General features: G+C 44.4%; 1 long non-coding RNA gene across 1 annotated transcript in view; it reads right to left on the reverse strand.

Annotated features, from left to right (window-relative positions):
- The window catches only part of LOC126510009 (uncharacterized), a 139,440-nt gene extending 128,614 nt beyond the window's left edge, over positions 1–10,826 (reverse strand). Inside the window, exon 1 of the long non-coding RNA XR_007594300.1 lies at positions 10,613–10,826. This is a non-coding gene — a long non-coding RNA (uncharacterized lncRNA). The remainder of the gene's footprint in view (positions 1–10,612) is intronic.
- Positions 10,827–14,107: the final 3,281 nt, after the last annotated feature.

Below are 14,107 nucleotides of genomic sequence, written 5' to 3' on the forward strand. Positions count from 1 at the left end.
CAAGGACTTAGAGTTCTTATAAACTATCACTGTCTCTTGTAAAATCTGTCAAAAGTCAGATCCCAAGTCCAAGTATCATAGCTTCCCTTTTCCCACCCACCAGGCCAGGGGCTCCCTTCCAGGAACTGACTGGCAGCTTAAATTTACTCATATACCCACAGTCAGATAGGTTAAATATCTCCTGGTTTTGGTAGATACCATGTCTGGGTGGATTGAAGCATTCCCCACCACTAACAAGAGGGCCCAGACAGTTTCTGATGTTCTTCTCTGGGAAATTATTCCCCAGCTTGGACTCCCAACCTCTCTTCAGTCAGATAACGGCCCAGAGTTTACTTCCCAGATCTCTCAAACTTTATCTAAGGCTCCTAACACTCTCCGGCATTTTCATATCCCATACAACCCTCAGTCCTCAGGGAAGGTAGAGCGAACTAATTGTTCCTTTAAAAATATCTTGTTAAGATGTCAGAAGAACTTCACCTTGACTGGTTAAAGCTGTTGCCTCTGACTCTTTTCAAGGACCCAGGCTCTCTCCCAAAAGACCCCATTCCATCTCGCCCTTTGAACTCATGTACGGGCGGCCGGTTTTAACTTCCAGCCTTCTCACCTAAACCCTCACCCTTCCCTGATCACGTGCTCACGCTGTTGCTACCCCACCTCTGCTCCCTCTTATGGGATTTTACTGACTACCCACTACCCCAGTCACGTGCCAACCCCTGCCCATCTCCAATTAAAAACAAGAACCCGGTCCTTTTCTCTCCCCCCAAACCAATGCCCTTCATCCCTTTCCTCTAAATGGTAGGGCCCCTTTAAAGTAATTCTTGTAACTTCCGCAGCTGCCAGGCTTGTGGGTTTCCATCATTAGATTCACCTATCTCATCTCAAAGCTTTTACTCTTCCAGCTCAGAACACCCCCTCCTTGTATACGGTAACACAAAGAGGACCCTGATCCCTTAAGTTCCAGAGTTCACCAAGATCAACTGCTTTGTCTCCAGTTCCAGAAGAATAAAGTCTCGCCACCATACTCAACTCTCCTGCACCAGGAACTCCTTATGCTCTCTTTTCCGATTCTCCCTTTTTCCTCTTTCTCCTGTCTACTTTATCAATTTCCCTGTTCATATTTAAAATTCCAGTTAACCATTCAGCTGTTGTTACAGGGGCCATCATTAAACACAGAGCCGGAGGGGCAAAGACTGTCAGATGCCTAGGTGGTAAGAAACAATAGCAGTCTGGGGACATTCACACCCCCAGGCTCTGAAGGGAGACTCACAAAACAGATTTTAGTATAACAGGTTTATCAATGACTACAGCAGTGTCTCCTGGATGTTAAGGTAACACCATGATGCTAAAAGAAATAAGTTCCTTAAGGTTTGCTTCAGGTAAAACAATAAAAGGCCTAATAATTCCCCTTTCTTCCCTTCCCTCCTCTCTCACTATACAACTGTTCATAATCTTCTATTCCAACACTGTACTAACATAACCATAAACGTTTAATATGTCTAAAATTTATCTCTTTTTATAAATTTAAACATTCTTATAAGCTCCAGAGAGCCAAATTGGATGCACCTAAACAGACCAGACACATCCTGAATAAGTAGCATTTAATTCTTCTCTGGTCTTGGGACCCTTGGGAAACCCCCTCCTCTATCTCAGAAACCCTGGGAAACCTCCCTCCATCTTCCATCCTGGGACCCTCCTCCCTCAAGCATCAGGATCTAAAATTTTTCTAAACATAATCTTCTGCCTTACCAGCAACTTGTCAGGGCCAAGCTGTCAGCCAGACAGTTCCACAGAGCTGGAAAAACACGAAAGCAACCAGCTACCCAAGGACATAGCTAAGCACCCCAACTGACACCTACAAGCCAGCAGGAAATAGCCTTGAGAGACCTGATGTCTCATTCCCACCCATTGGCAACCCCACATCCCCCAAACTTTTGTTTGTTTGCTTGCTTTTGTTTTATGTTTTGCTTTGTTTTGTTTTGTTTTGTTTTTGAGACAGGGTTTCTCTGTGGCTTTGGAGCCTATCCTAGAACTAGCTCTTGTAGACCAGGCTGGCCTTGAACTCACAGAGATCCACCTGCCTCTGCCTCCCAAGTGCTGGGATCAAAGGTGTGTGCCACCACCGCCCAGCCCCCCAAACTTTTATAATAAACAAAAGGATGGAATGCTATCTGCCACGGACCGGCTCAGGGGAGCCACTCAGACCGTGGGAGAAGCAGGATCTTGGTAACAGGAAGGCACAAGTTCAGCGAATGACAGACAGACACAACACACAAGACAGTGGTTGGAATCTGCTGCGATTTTACTGAATTCATGTTTTCATTATATAGTATTCAAACAAAGAACAAATCAGAAGGTCATGTGTCATTAGTTGGCACAGTATGAAAGCTTCTTTTAGTCACATCAGCAATATTTAAGAAAAGTATATTATCAGGAACAGGTGTTAGACATAAAGCATCCTTAGAAGAGGAACTCTTTTCCTTGGGAATGTAAACCTCAGGTAAGTGGTTTCATCTTATGAATAGAAAGTTTCTGTCCCATTATCGCTATCATGGCCGTTCCTCTTCCTAACCCTTTATTTCATCTAGTGACCAAATATACCTAATCAGTTCTCTGCACCTGCTGAACTATACTTTTTAGTACCTTCTTATGCAGCAGACATCATGGGGATTGGGATCTAGCAAGCCTATCCATAAAGTTGAAAGTATAATATAACAGTCTTTGTCCATCAACATTAACCCATCTATTCCCTTGCTCATCATACACCCTGTGTATGACAAAGGTTCTGCTGTAGTCTTATACATTCCCATACTGTGCTTCCTTATCCCAGAGCTGTTTCTGAAGAGAATGATCCTTGTCTTGTATATATATATAGAATATCATTATTATAAAAGAGATTGTGCAAAGCTCATATCCCGCATAGCCAGCTAATCGAGAAACCCGTCTATGCCTCAGCTGTGGCTAATACCAGGCTGTCTGCCATTGACCTCCAGGAAGCCTAGTCCCATGGGACACGTAGCTCCCGTCCGGCATAATGACATATGTCATGTCACACAGACGACACTGGAGTTGGTGTGGCAGCTATCATTTCCACTATCTAGTGCTTTGGCAAAATGTCTAGCCACCCCAAGTGCTGGCACTTCTGGGTTCCAGGGCCACGCGTGTGCCATCAAGTGCTCAAGAAATTTACATAGCCACCGAAAGCCCTCAAGCCAAGCGAAGTATGTGCAGTGTCGTCATGTGATCTATGCATGCCGCAGCTATATAAGCCCCTGTGCTCATACACTAAGCAGCCTTTAAAAGCTGGACACACCTGATCCATGCTCTCTCCCAGCACCAACTTCCACAGGCCTGCACACATGTCTTTTTCTCTCTTAATAAACTCTTAAAGTAAGTTTTGTTGTATTTTTCGTGACCCGTTCTCGCTCACGCCCGGTAATTTCACAGAGTCTGACTCAAATCTTTTAGATGAGATTCATTTTAAAATTCAGGGTTTTTTCAGGCTCTAGAAAAGTACCATGATACTTATATCCTCTATTTTGTAATACTCCCAGAGGGTTCTGCAACAAAGCTTAAGGGTTTCCATCCCTAACTAGACTCCACAGAAACAGTAAGTAAGCTTACCTTCTGGCATTCCCCTGACACCCAGTCTGGGAATTCCTCCTTCTCTGTCCTTTCACAGTCCCTTTATTGATTCTTGTACACTTGTATTTCTCTTATCTGGTTTTCTTTGTTTGTTTTTAACATAATTTTTTATTGAGTCTTTGGGAATTTCACATCATGCACCCAATCCCATTCATTTTCCAGTTCATCTGCCCTCCACTCTTGTAACCAACCTACCCCCCAAAAGAAAGCTAAAACATTAAAATAAATATTTAAAGAGAAAGACACAACTCACCAATCCCTCTGGGCAATGGATGACCTGCAGCCTTGTCGCTGTACTTGTATTGCTCTGCTCTTCCACCTTCTCCATCACACATTGGTCTGTTGTAGTGGCATTAAGGCTGCAGTGTGTCACATCCATGACCTTTTCCCAAACAGCTTCTATTGCAATGAGTCACTGGTCTAGTTCAGGACCTCTGGCTTCTGATACACTGATCCTGGACACTCACTGAGACTCCTCTTAGATAGCCTCTGTTGGCCAGAGTCATAACTGAGACTCCTCTCGATATCCTCTGTTGCCTACTGTCATGGAGATCCTGTGGCTATGCTATTCCACAAGACCCACCCCTTCACGTGCCCCAGCAGTTCATAGATAGGGTAAGAGCTTGGATGGGCCTACTCAGAGCCCTGGATCTGGACCTGGGTGATAACTGGGTCGGTCTGAGCCTGGTCTGAGCCAGGCCTCTGCCACCCCACCATGCGTGATGGCTGGTAAAGAAGGAGCCAACTCTCCTGCACCCATGTTCCTGCCTTCACTCCTGGATGAGGACAAGATCAGCTCTCTTGTACCCATAACATGAGGGACATGGCCAGCTTTCTTATTCCCACACCACAGGAGGCAGGGCCAGCTCTCCCTCCACAGGTGAGCGGTAGGACCAACTCAGTATGGTGCTGAGACATGAACATGGTTTCTGGGGGGCAGTCCAGACCACAAAAACCCACGTGGTCTTTGGTGGAAATACAGGCATCAGTCAACAAGGAAATTTTGCAAAACAAGCTGGGGTGTGGGAGAAGAAAGGAATGAAAAGCAGTAGCGATGACAACATCATAGTAGATGGTAGGATTTAGGCTGGCCAAGGGAAGAAATGCAGTTGTTGTTTGACACAAAATGGATGAGAACAAATGGTGATTATATCAATAGGGTTTTCATCACTGTAATAATATATCCAAGGCATGCTGCCTCATCAAGAGAACAGGTTTACTTAGCACATAGTTTTGGAGGCTAAGCAACATGGCATAAGCTTTGTACATCAAGGCAGGAACATACAGGTATCTCCATGTCAACATGGGCCTTTCTCCCTCTTCTAATGTCATAGTGATTTGATCATGAAGAATTTACTCTAATGAACTGACATAATCTAATCACATTCCAAAGGCTTCACCCCTAAACAGTGAGACTAACTTCCTACCAACTTGTTACCATTAGCATACTTTAGGCCTTGAATTCCTACATCAGGTCAAAGGAACAGTCACATACAAACTCCACCAAAGTGCCTCTGTTAGTCTGAAGTAAATTTTTAAAAAATATTTTACTTTATTTATATTTGTATGTGTGTACGTGTGCATATGTGTGCATGCACATGAGTGTGAAAACTTAAGTAGGTAACCATAGAGGCCAGAGGAATGAAGCATTTATATAATTATTCTTTGATCAATAAAAGTTCAGGTGTCAGATATCAGGGTAAGAACCTGATTGATCAAATGATGTAGGATTCCCCTCTGCATGCTGTGAATATGTTTTTATTACCATTGATTAATAAAGAAGCTGCTTTGGCCTATAGCAGGGCAGAATAGAACTAGGTGGAAAAACCAAACAAAGATGCAGAGAGAGAATAGGCAGAGTCAAAGAGGCGCCATGTGGCTGCCAAAGGAGAAGAACACCGGAATCTTACCAGGAAGCCACAGCCTTGTGGTGATACACAGATGAATAGAAATGTGTTAATTTAAGATGTAAGAGCTAGCTAGGAATACACCTAAGCTACTAATCAAACAGTGTTGTAGTTAATATAAGTTATGTGTGATTATTTGGGTCTGGGCAGCTGGAAACGAAAGTGCAGTCTCTGCCTACAGTCAGAGCAGTGTCAGGGAAGCAAGTGACCACCTCCCCTCCTTTCTTGATTCACAAGGGCCGAGAATCTTTTCAAGTTCTTCCGTACTACTTCCTGTGCCCATCTATTGTCCCGGGTCCTCCAAAACCTCTATGGCTAATTTGGTCAGCTTGTAGATAGCTGTGCTCTCTGATTCAAAGAGAACTTTATTGGCAGTCCCACAACAGAAGAGGACTTCAGATCCCCAGGATCTGGAGTTACAGGTTGTGAACCACTAAACATGGATGCTCAGAACTGAACTTGGGCTTCTGCAAGAGCAGTGTGCACTCTTAACCACTGAGTTATCGTTTTAGCCCTGAATCTGAAAATTAAAAATAGAAGAGGTGAGTGGACAAGGCACACAGAGCAATAGATAGGTTAGAAAACAAAACATTAGAAATCTAGTCTTGGGAAATGCTGTCATGGGTAGTGATTGAAAGTCCAAAGCTTGCTCCTCATGAGCAGGACCAGTGAGGAACAAAAGAAAACATGGCTGAATGGGAGACAATCAGGGAACACAGAGAGTGAGTACCAAATGGATCATCTACTGAAAGTTTGTTAATGCTTGATGAGAGGGAAGTGGGAGGTTTGGATGAGTATATCCTTGACACAGGCTACCATCTTCCCAAGACAGAAATGCTTCATTCTGTTAAGAACCCCACACATCTATCCCTGTCTTACTTGAACATGTCCTTTATGGCTATGCTTCTCATGAAGCCTCATGAGATATGGACCTATGAAATGCAATCTGGCCCAACATAAAACGTTAGTCATATCAGACACCATCTAAAACTAGATAAATGGAGTAGCTAGAGTCAAAGGCTTAAGAGAGTAAAATTTAAAGTGGAGGAAAGTCTATCCATTAAATTAATGCTTTCCAAATACTAGGAAAAGGCACCTACCTACCCTATATTGCTTGTTTGTTGCTTGAGAAAATTATAACACTGAACCACCCAGCATGGATTTCTAGAGCCATGAGAATAAGGAGTTTGGTCAGAGGTGGGTGGGAGATCCTAACCTAGGAAAGGAGAGGACAAGGCGGACTCACAAAGAGGACATGACCATAAAAGAAAACAGAAACAACAGCTTGGACCATTTGCATTTCTATATAGATCAAGTGCGAACTTTCAAAAATCTGCCCACATCTTTTTATTTGCTGGCTTGTTACCTAGCTTCTTTCTTCCAATTAACTGACAATTTCAACATCTCCCAAAGTGGAAGCTAAGTAAATGCTTGAGAAACAGTAAAGTAATAAAGAGCCAGAAAGACACAGCCTCCTCCCAGGGCCAATCAGTGGATGCTGCAAAATGATACCAGGGGACTAATGCCAATCATCCCCAACCAATTTCTATTCTCCTTGGTCCACTCAAATGGCTTATCTGAGTTCAACACCCTGTAACACAAAGCAATTAAAAGAAAAAAAGATGCCTTTTTATTGCACTTGTGTGTGAACAGAAGGAAGAGATAGAAAAGGCATTCATCTCTAGCTTCCATTTTCTCTTCTAGGCCCAGATCAGGCTTGTAACAGACCCGAGGGAAGAGATTGTAGGAAGTCAGAGAAGAAGCGTGAAATACACAGCCCTTGCTCTGCACCAAAATGAGTCCAGCCATCTGAGGATAAACAGCACCTGAGGCTTTTTGTCAAGTCCCTTCCATAAACTTCAGGTACCATTTACCTCTGAAGATGCTCGATAAACCAAAACGTGCCTGTGCTGGGTGATAGGGGCGATAAGAACTGTTTGGAGCTCAAGTGCCCACAGTAGTTGCTTTTCGTGTCACTGTGATGGCACAGCTGACATAACCTGAGGAAGGGAGGGTTTCTATTGGCTCACTGTTTCAGAAATGTCCGTTCTCGGGGTGGGGAAACCAGCCCAGAGCCACAGCCCACCATACAGTGTCCAGGAGGCACAAAAAGTGGGACACAGCAAAGGGATAGGGTAAGACATAGACAACACCCCCAAACTCACAATAAAACCCTCTTCCCTGTGATCTGTCTCCTGCAACAAGGCCCTACCACCACCCACCTTTCATAGCTTCCCCATAAGATCGTATTGTGAATCCATCAAGGCCATAAGGCGTTCATTAGGTCAGAGCACTGAAGCTCTAATCAGTTCTGTGCTTGACTAATCTTCCAGGCATTTCTCAGGGCAACTAAGTTGGCCATCGCATGTCCAGGCACCCTTATTCAAACAGTAGACAGTGGGAAAGCCTTCATGCCTGTCTTTTTCCAAGGGAAATCCCTAGAGGAAAGAACCCCCTGTGTAGAGTAATCAAGGTAAGACTTCTGCCTTGTTCCCCTCACTCCCAAATCAGGATAATAACAAAACAGGAGAGGCCTAAAATTCATTCTCTCCTCCGAGAAAGAAAACCTCAAGCTGAATGCTGGATCCTGAGACTCTTCGAGAAAAAAGGCAAGAGAGTCTGGAAGGGCTCTTCCTCAACGGTGAGTTCACAGTAAAAGGGATGATCTTTTGTGGAGTTTACGACTGAGACTTGAGAAAGTACTGGGTGGAAGCTTTGGAAAGAATGCCTTCCTCAAACCTCATGTGAAAAAAAAGAAAAGGAAAGAAGAAACACTATTTGATGATTTGTGTTTTCGACATCATCTTTAGCAGGAGCCAAGGACAGTGCGTGTTTAAAAGTGATGGGAGGGGCAGAATCTAGACCGACCTAATAGATAATACGTAGTATAAATAGGGAAGAGGTTTTTGATCATTACTATTGATGGTAAACTTGACAGGCTCTAGAGTCACCTGGGATAAAAGCCTTTGGTACATCTATGAGGGGTTGTTTAGATTAGGTCTAAGCTTGCCTGAGTAATTATATTGATTATTAATGAAAATGAGGAGATCCACCCTAACAGTAGGCAGAACCATTCCCTAGGCTTGGGTCCTGGGTGCATAAAAAGGAGAATACTGGCTGAGTGCCAGCATTCCTCATTCTCTGCTTCCTGGTGGCAGATACAAGCTGACCAGCTGCCCCAAGCTGCTGCCACCTTGCCTTCCTCACCTCATGGTGGACTGTATCCCCAAACTGTGAGCTAAAAGAAGCCGTTGCCTCTTTAAGCTGCTTTTTCAGGATATTTTGTCATAGAAACATGAGAAATAACTGAGACCTGTTGGTTCACCCTGTCCATCGGAGCTCAATGTTGGCACTGCCAAAGGGGTGAAGAGGGTCCCTAATGTCTTTGCAACTTCACATCTGGGTTCCTGGTTCCATGGCCTGAGTTTTAGCTCAGAGTTGCTCATCCACAATGTTTCCAGTGTCTCAGGACCGGCATCATGAGAAACAGGGTTGTTTGTCCATACTGTGAGAACATTACAGTCCTTTCCCGGCTGCATGGGCTTGTCAGTATCGGCCTCGTTTTCTCCTTAGCCCACCAGGAATAAGCTTTAACATTAGTGTTAGGACTCAGACATGCCATGCGAGTATAAACCGGCATGGGCTTTTTGAAAGGACCTTGACAGCATGATTGAAAAAGAAAAGAGGCCGTGTGTGTGTGTGTGTGTGTGTGTGTGTGTGTGTGTGTGTGTGCATGTGTATGTGTGTGTGTCTGTATCCAGCATGAACTGAATTACAGATTCATTCTGACCAGGCCTCCATAGTGGTATCATTCAGAACTGGTCAGGCCGAGCAGTGGTGGGTGCACACTTTTAACCTCAGCACTCAGGAGGCAGAGGCAGGTGGATCTCTGTGAGTTTGGGGCCAGCCTGGTCTACAAGAGCTAGTTCCAGGACAGGCTCCAAAGCTACAGAGAAACCCTGTCTCAAAAAATCCAAAGAGGAAAAAAAAAAGAAGCAGGGGAAGAGGAAAAAGAGAAGGAGGAGGAGGAGAAGAACTAGTCAGTAGGATAGATCAAATACATTGTAACACATTCACAAAATAGGATGGTAGGCAACCACTAAAAATAATGTTATTGAGAAATAATAACTGTATTCTCTTAGAAATTGGATCACAAAATTTTAAACATGATAAAGCCATAAAACACTGTTTGCATATATGCTATATTTATGAAATCTACATATGTGATTAATACTCAGGTTTTAACAGAATGGTAAGATTGTGAATGTGTCTTGCTTCTGTTTTCTACTTTATCTATATTTTCAAATTTTTCAGTACTGAAATAACACACTTGTAAATAGGAAATTTTATTCCTTAATTTTTTTAAAAAACGAAGAGTGTATTGGGACTGTAGCTTAGCAAAAGAGTGCCAGTGCAGCCTATGCAAGACTCTGAGTTTGAACCAAAAATTGCAAACCATTAACTAGTTAGTTTAAAACATTGCCAATGTGAATCTTCTCCCTTCCTCCCTCTGAAACCCATTTCATTACGCAGAAGCAACACCAGTTATCAGCTTCTTAGGGAACTCTAGCAATGATCTCTGCATGAAAAAGCCCAGGTAGAAACATTCTCCTCACCCTCCAAATCTGCTTCAAATTCAGCCTTAACCACCCTCTCAAACAGGAGGAGCCTGCTGCTGGGGAAGGAAATGTACCACTAAATACTAGTTAACTGCCTCTGTCAGAGAAGGCCAGTACAGGACAAAGTGAAGTCAAATGCCTCAGAGACAAGGATCCCAAATCATAAACCAAGAATAAAGAACATCCAAACATGCAATATTTTAAAAGTCAAAATTAGTACACACAATTATGTTTTGTGTCTGGTTTTTGGTTGTTCATTTTCCCTTGTGGCCTCAGGTACTGATATGACTCAGTATGGCACTGTTCTTATCGGAGACAAGCAAACAAGAGTTAGGAAGAACACGGGAGGGAAGGAAAGGAGGAGGGGTAGAAATGACCTGACCCAGCTAACTGTCAAGCGCTGAGCTGGCATGTTCCATATTCTTGTTAGGTGGCAGCACTTACCTGTCACCCTCATTAAGGTCCCCTGAAAAGAGGAAGACTCCCAGCGTAACAGTCCGGCCGTCTGTCCTGCCTCAGTTCTCAGGAAACTGAAGTGAGTTGCCGAATTTGAACTAAGAGAAGTAAGCATGGATAGAATCACCCTTCTGACCTGGGTCTCATAGGTTCTTTGTCCTTGGGGCCTTTCTCTGTTGTCAAAATTCCCTGCACAAATTAGAAAGAGTACTACAACACACAAGGTATATGTTCATACTATACATATGCAACAGGAACGTACGCATCTACACAAGATACACAGGTGCACATATCACACATGCAGACCTATCTGCATAGGCACATATAAGCATAAGGACACCTATATACACTTACACGGGTATGCATGTGCAGATTCTGTGTGCAGAGACGCATGTGAACACACATTCACAGATGTATCTGTTAACGTGCATAAATGTGCATGCTTGTACACACACAGAAATCCATACACACTCACGCACACACACTCACACATACAGAGCCACACATTTTCCCACCATCTGCAGAGGCTCCTCTAGCTCAGCCAGAGATTACAGGAGATAAAACCAACAGAATTTAAATGAAGATGAGAAAAAGAAAGTCCAGGGATGATGGGCAGACGTCTCTAATTGGGACTATTTTTAGAATCCAGACAGAAAATGGAGAGAGGGAGGGAGGGAGGGAGAGAGAGAGAGAGAGAGAGAGAGAGAGAGAGAGAGAGAGAGAGAGAGAGAGAGAGAGAGAGAACCCCTTGTTTCCACCATTGCCGGGAGTGGAAGGGGAAGAGGTGGGAAATGGAGACTGGGGTGTTGGGAACAGAAAGGCCACAGAGCTACATGAGGAGGTGACAGCTTTTTGCCTGTCCCCTCAATCTTCCTCCTCGTTTACACACTCATACCCGAACCCTCACTACACACACACACACACACACACACACACACACACACACACCTGTCTCTTCTCCCCTCATAGGACCCGGATGCTAGGAGAGAGGAAGGCACTGGAGACCAGTTGGTGGATGCTAACCTGGCTCTTCACCCTCACTGAATACTTGTGAATGTGTTACCATGAATATGCTCCAGGGGCTTGTGGGGGGCAGCTTTAGATAACAAAGAACCTTCCTGCAAAGAGAGAAAGACACCCAAACCAACAGATGAATAAGAGAACCCCTCTGGACACAGTACCATAAGGTCCCCATTTACTCGATGGTATACCACTGGTCTCCACTCTCCCCCATGGGGTGCGTCTGTGCAGCCCCACTGCCCACCTGTGTGCACGCATCAGGAAGGAGCTACTCCATAGCAGTTCACCTCTGCTTGTACTTCACCTGGGTAGAGATTTATCTCCAATCCAGGAGAGCAAAAGTAAGGGAGAGCCTAGGGCTTAAAGCAAAGTGAGCCAGCCTGCCTTCTCTGACATTTTGAGGGACCAGCAATGACCAGTGAATATTGAAATCTTCAAATAAGAAATGGAGAATTTAGGCTCCATTATAAGTAGCTAAGTTCTTTTTTCTTTTCTTTTTTTAGTTTTATTTAAATAACACTTTTTCATCTATTTTACATATCAACCATAATTTCCCCTCTCTCCCCTCTCCCCAGTCCCCCACACAGATCCCATTTATCCCTTCCCCTTCTGCTCCTCCTCTCTTTCCACTCAGAAGAAAGCAGGTCTCCCAGAGGCTTGAGTAAAACATATCAAGTTCAGGCAGAACTGAGCCCTTCCCCTTGTATCAAGGCTAATCCAGCATGGAGAACAGGTTCCCAAAAGCCAGCTAAGCCACAGGGACAGGTCCTAATCTCTCTGCTAGGAGTCCTACACAGAGACCAAGCATAAGTAGCTAAATTCTAAGTGACATATTTACCACTGTCACCACTATCACCACCATCACCATAATCACCATTACCATCATCACCATCATCACCACCATCACCCTAAGTATCATCACCACCATGACCATCATCACCACTATCACCAACATAACCAACATCACCATGTCATCATCACCATCACCACCATCACCACCATCACCATTCCCATCATCACCACCATCACCCTCAGTATCATCACCACCATCAAGATCATCACCACCATCACCACCATCACCATCACCACCATCACCAATATCACCACCATCACCATCACCACCATCATCACCACTATCATCACCATCACCACCATCACCATTACATCATCACCACCATCACCATTACATCATCACCACCATCACCATTACATCATCACCAACACTGAAGCTGCCGACTACCCATTCGTTGCAGAGAGAAGGCCTGTGGCTCCAGGGCCCTGTCCCTATAGACTCTTAGTTGCCTTGGGCTAACTTTATTCTCCCACCCCATTAGTTACTTTTCTCATTTCCCAGGAAAAAAAGAAAGCAAGTGAAGGAAGGGTTTATCTGGGCATGTGGCTTGAGCCGTGGCTCTGCTGCGGTGGGGCAGGGCCGGTGGCAGGACTGTGAGGTGGCTGATCACACTGCTTCTGCAGTCAGGAAGCTGAGAGGAATGGTGGCCGGCACACTGGCCTTCCCCTACCCCGGGTCCTAGTCCACAGCATGGTGCCGGCCACGCTCAGAGAGAACCTTTTCTCCTCAGCTAAAACTCTCTGGAAACGCCCTCAAAGCCCCACCCAGAGGTTCGTCTCCTCGAGATTCCAAGTCCTGGCAAGCTCACAATCAAGATGAACTACCGTATGCTGTCTCTTCACCAAAAGAATCTGGTAAAGTGGGATTTCATCATCATCAAAGAAACTGTAGAATAAAAAACAGAGGAATAAAGATATTAAAAAATGTTTTTTTTTCTGGTTTCTTCTTGTTGTCAACAAATATGCTGTTCTCAGTGACCTGTGCTTTGTTCTAGACATTCGCTGGAGTCCCAGCTCTCAGCTCTGGTGCTTGATTTCATTTTCTTCCTTTGCAAATGAGGCAGAAAAAAGAAAGCTTATAAGTGACCAGAAAGACTGCAGGTTAGACTTAAGGAAGAACTTCCTGACATCGGATCTGTTGAGAAAATGAGAAAATGAACTTTATTCTTAAGGAAAAAGACAAGGGTCTTTGGAGACAGAAATGAGACTCCCCCATCTGTCTAGGAGAGGAGCAATTTAGAAGTATGTTTGCATTGACTCCTGGGACACTCTGAGTCATGGAGATAAGAGCTGTACTTACAAACCCCTTCTAGGCTCCTCTGCAGGCCCCAGAGGTTAATGTTTCCATTTAAATGGAAATTGAGTGCAAAATTATTAGCAACTGTTCGAAAAGAACCAAAGTACCAGGGGCCGATCTTCTCACAATACAAACATGGCCACCAACCAATGTTCTGTGCCTCAAGTATTAAGGTGAACCTTGCTGAAGGTCACTCTTTCACCTGCCAAGAAGCTGGACCTATGGAAATGTTTCATTTGGAACCCAACCCGGGGGGTGCAGAGAACTGTCTGAAGGCCTTACAGCCTGAGCAGTTCCAAGACAATCAGATGCCG

Source organism: Alexandromys fortis, unplaced genomic scaffold, assembly GCF_014885135.2.
Source record: "Alexandromys fortis isolate MF-2015 unplaced genomic scaffold, M_Fortis_MF-2015_v1.1 scaffold_89, whole genome shotgun sequence".
Taxonomy (NCBI): domain Eukaryota; kingdom Metazoa; phylum Chordata; class Mammalia; order Rodentia; family Cricetidae; genus Alexandromys; species Alexandromys fortis.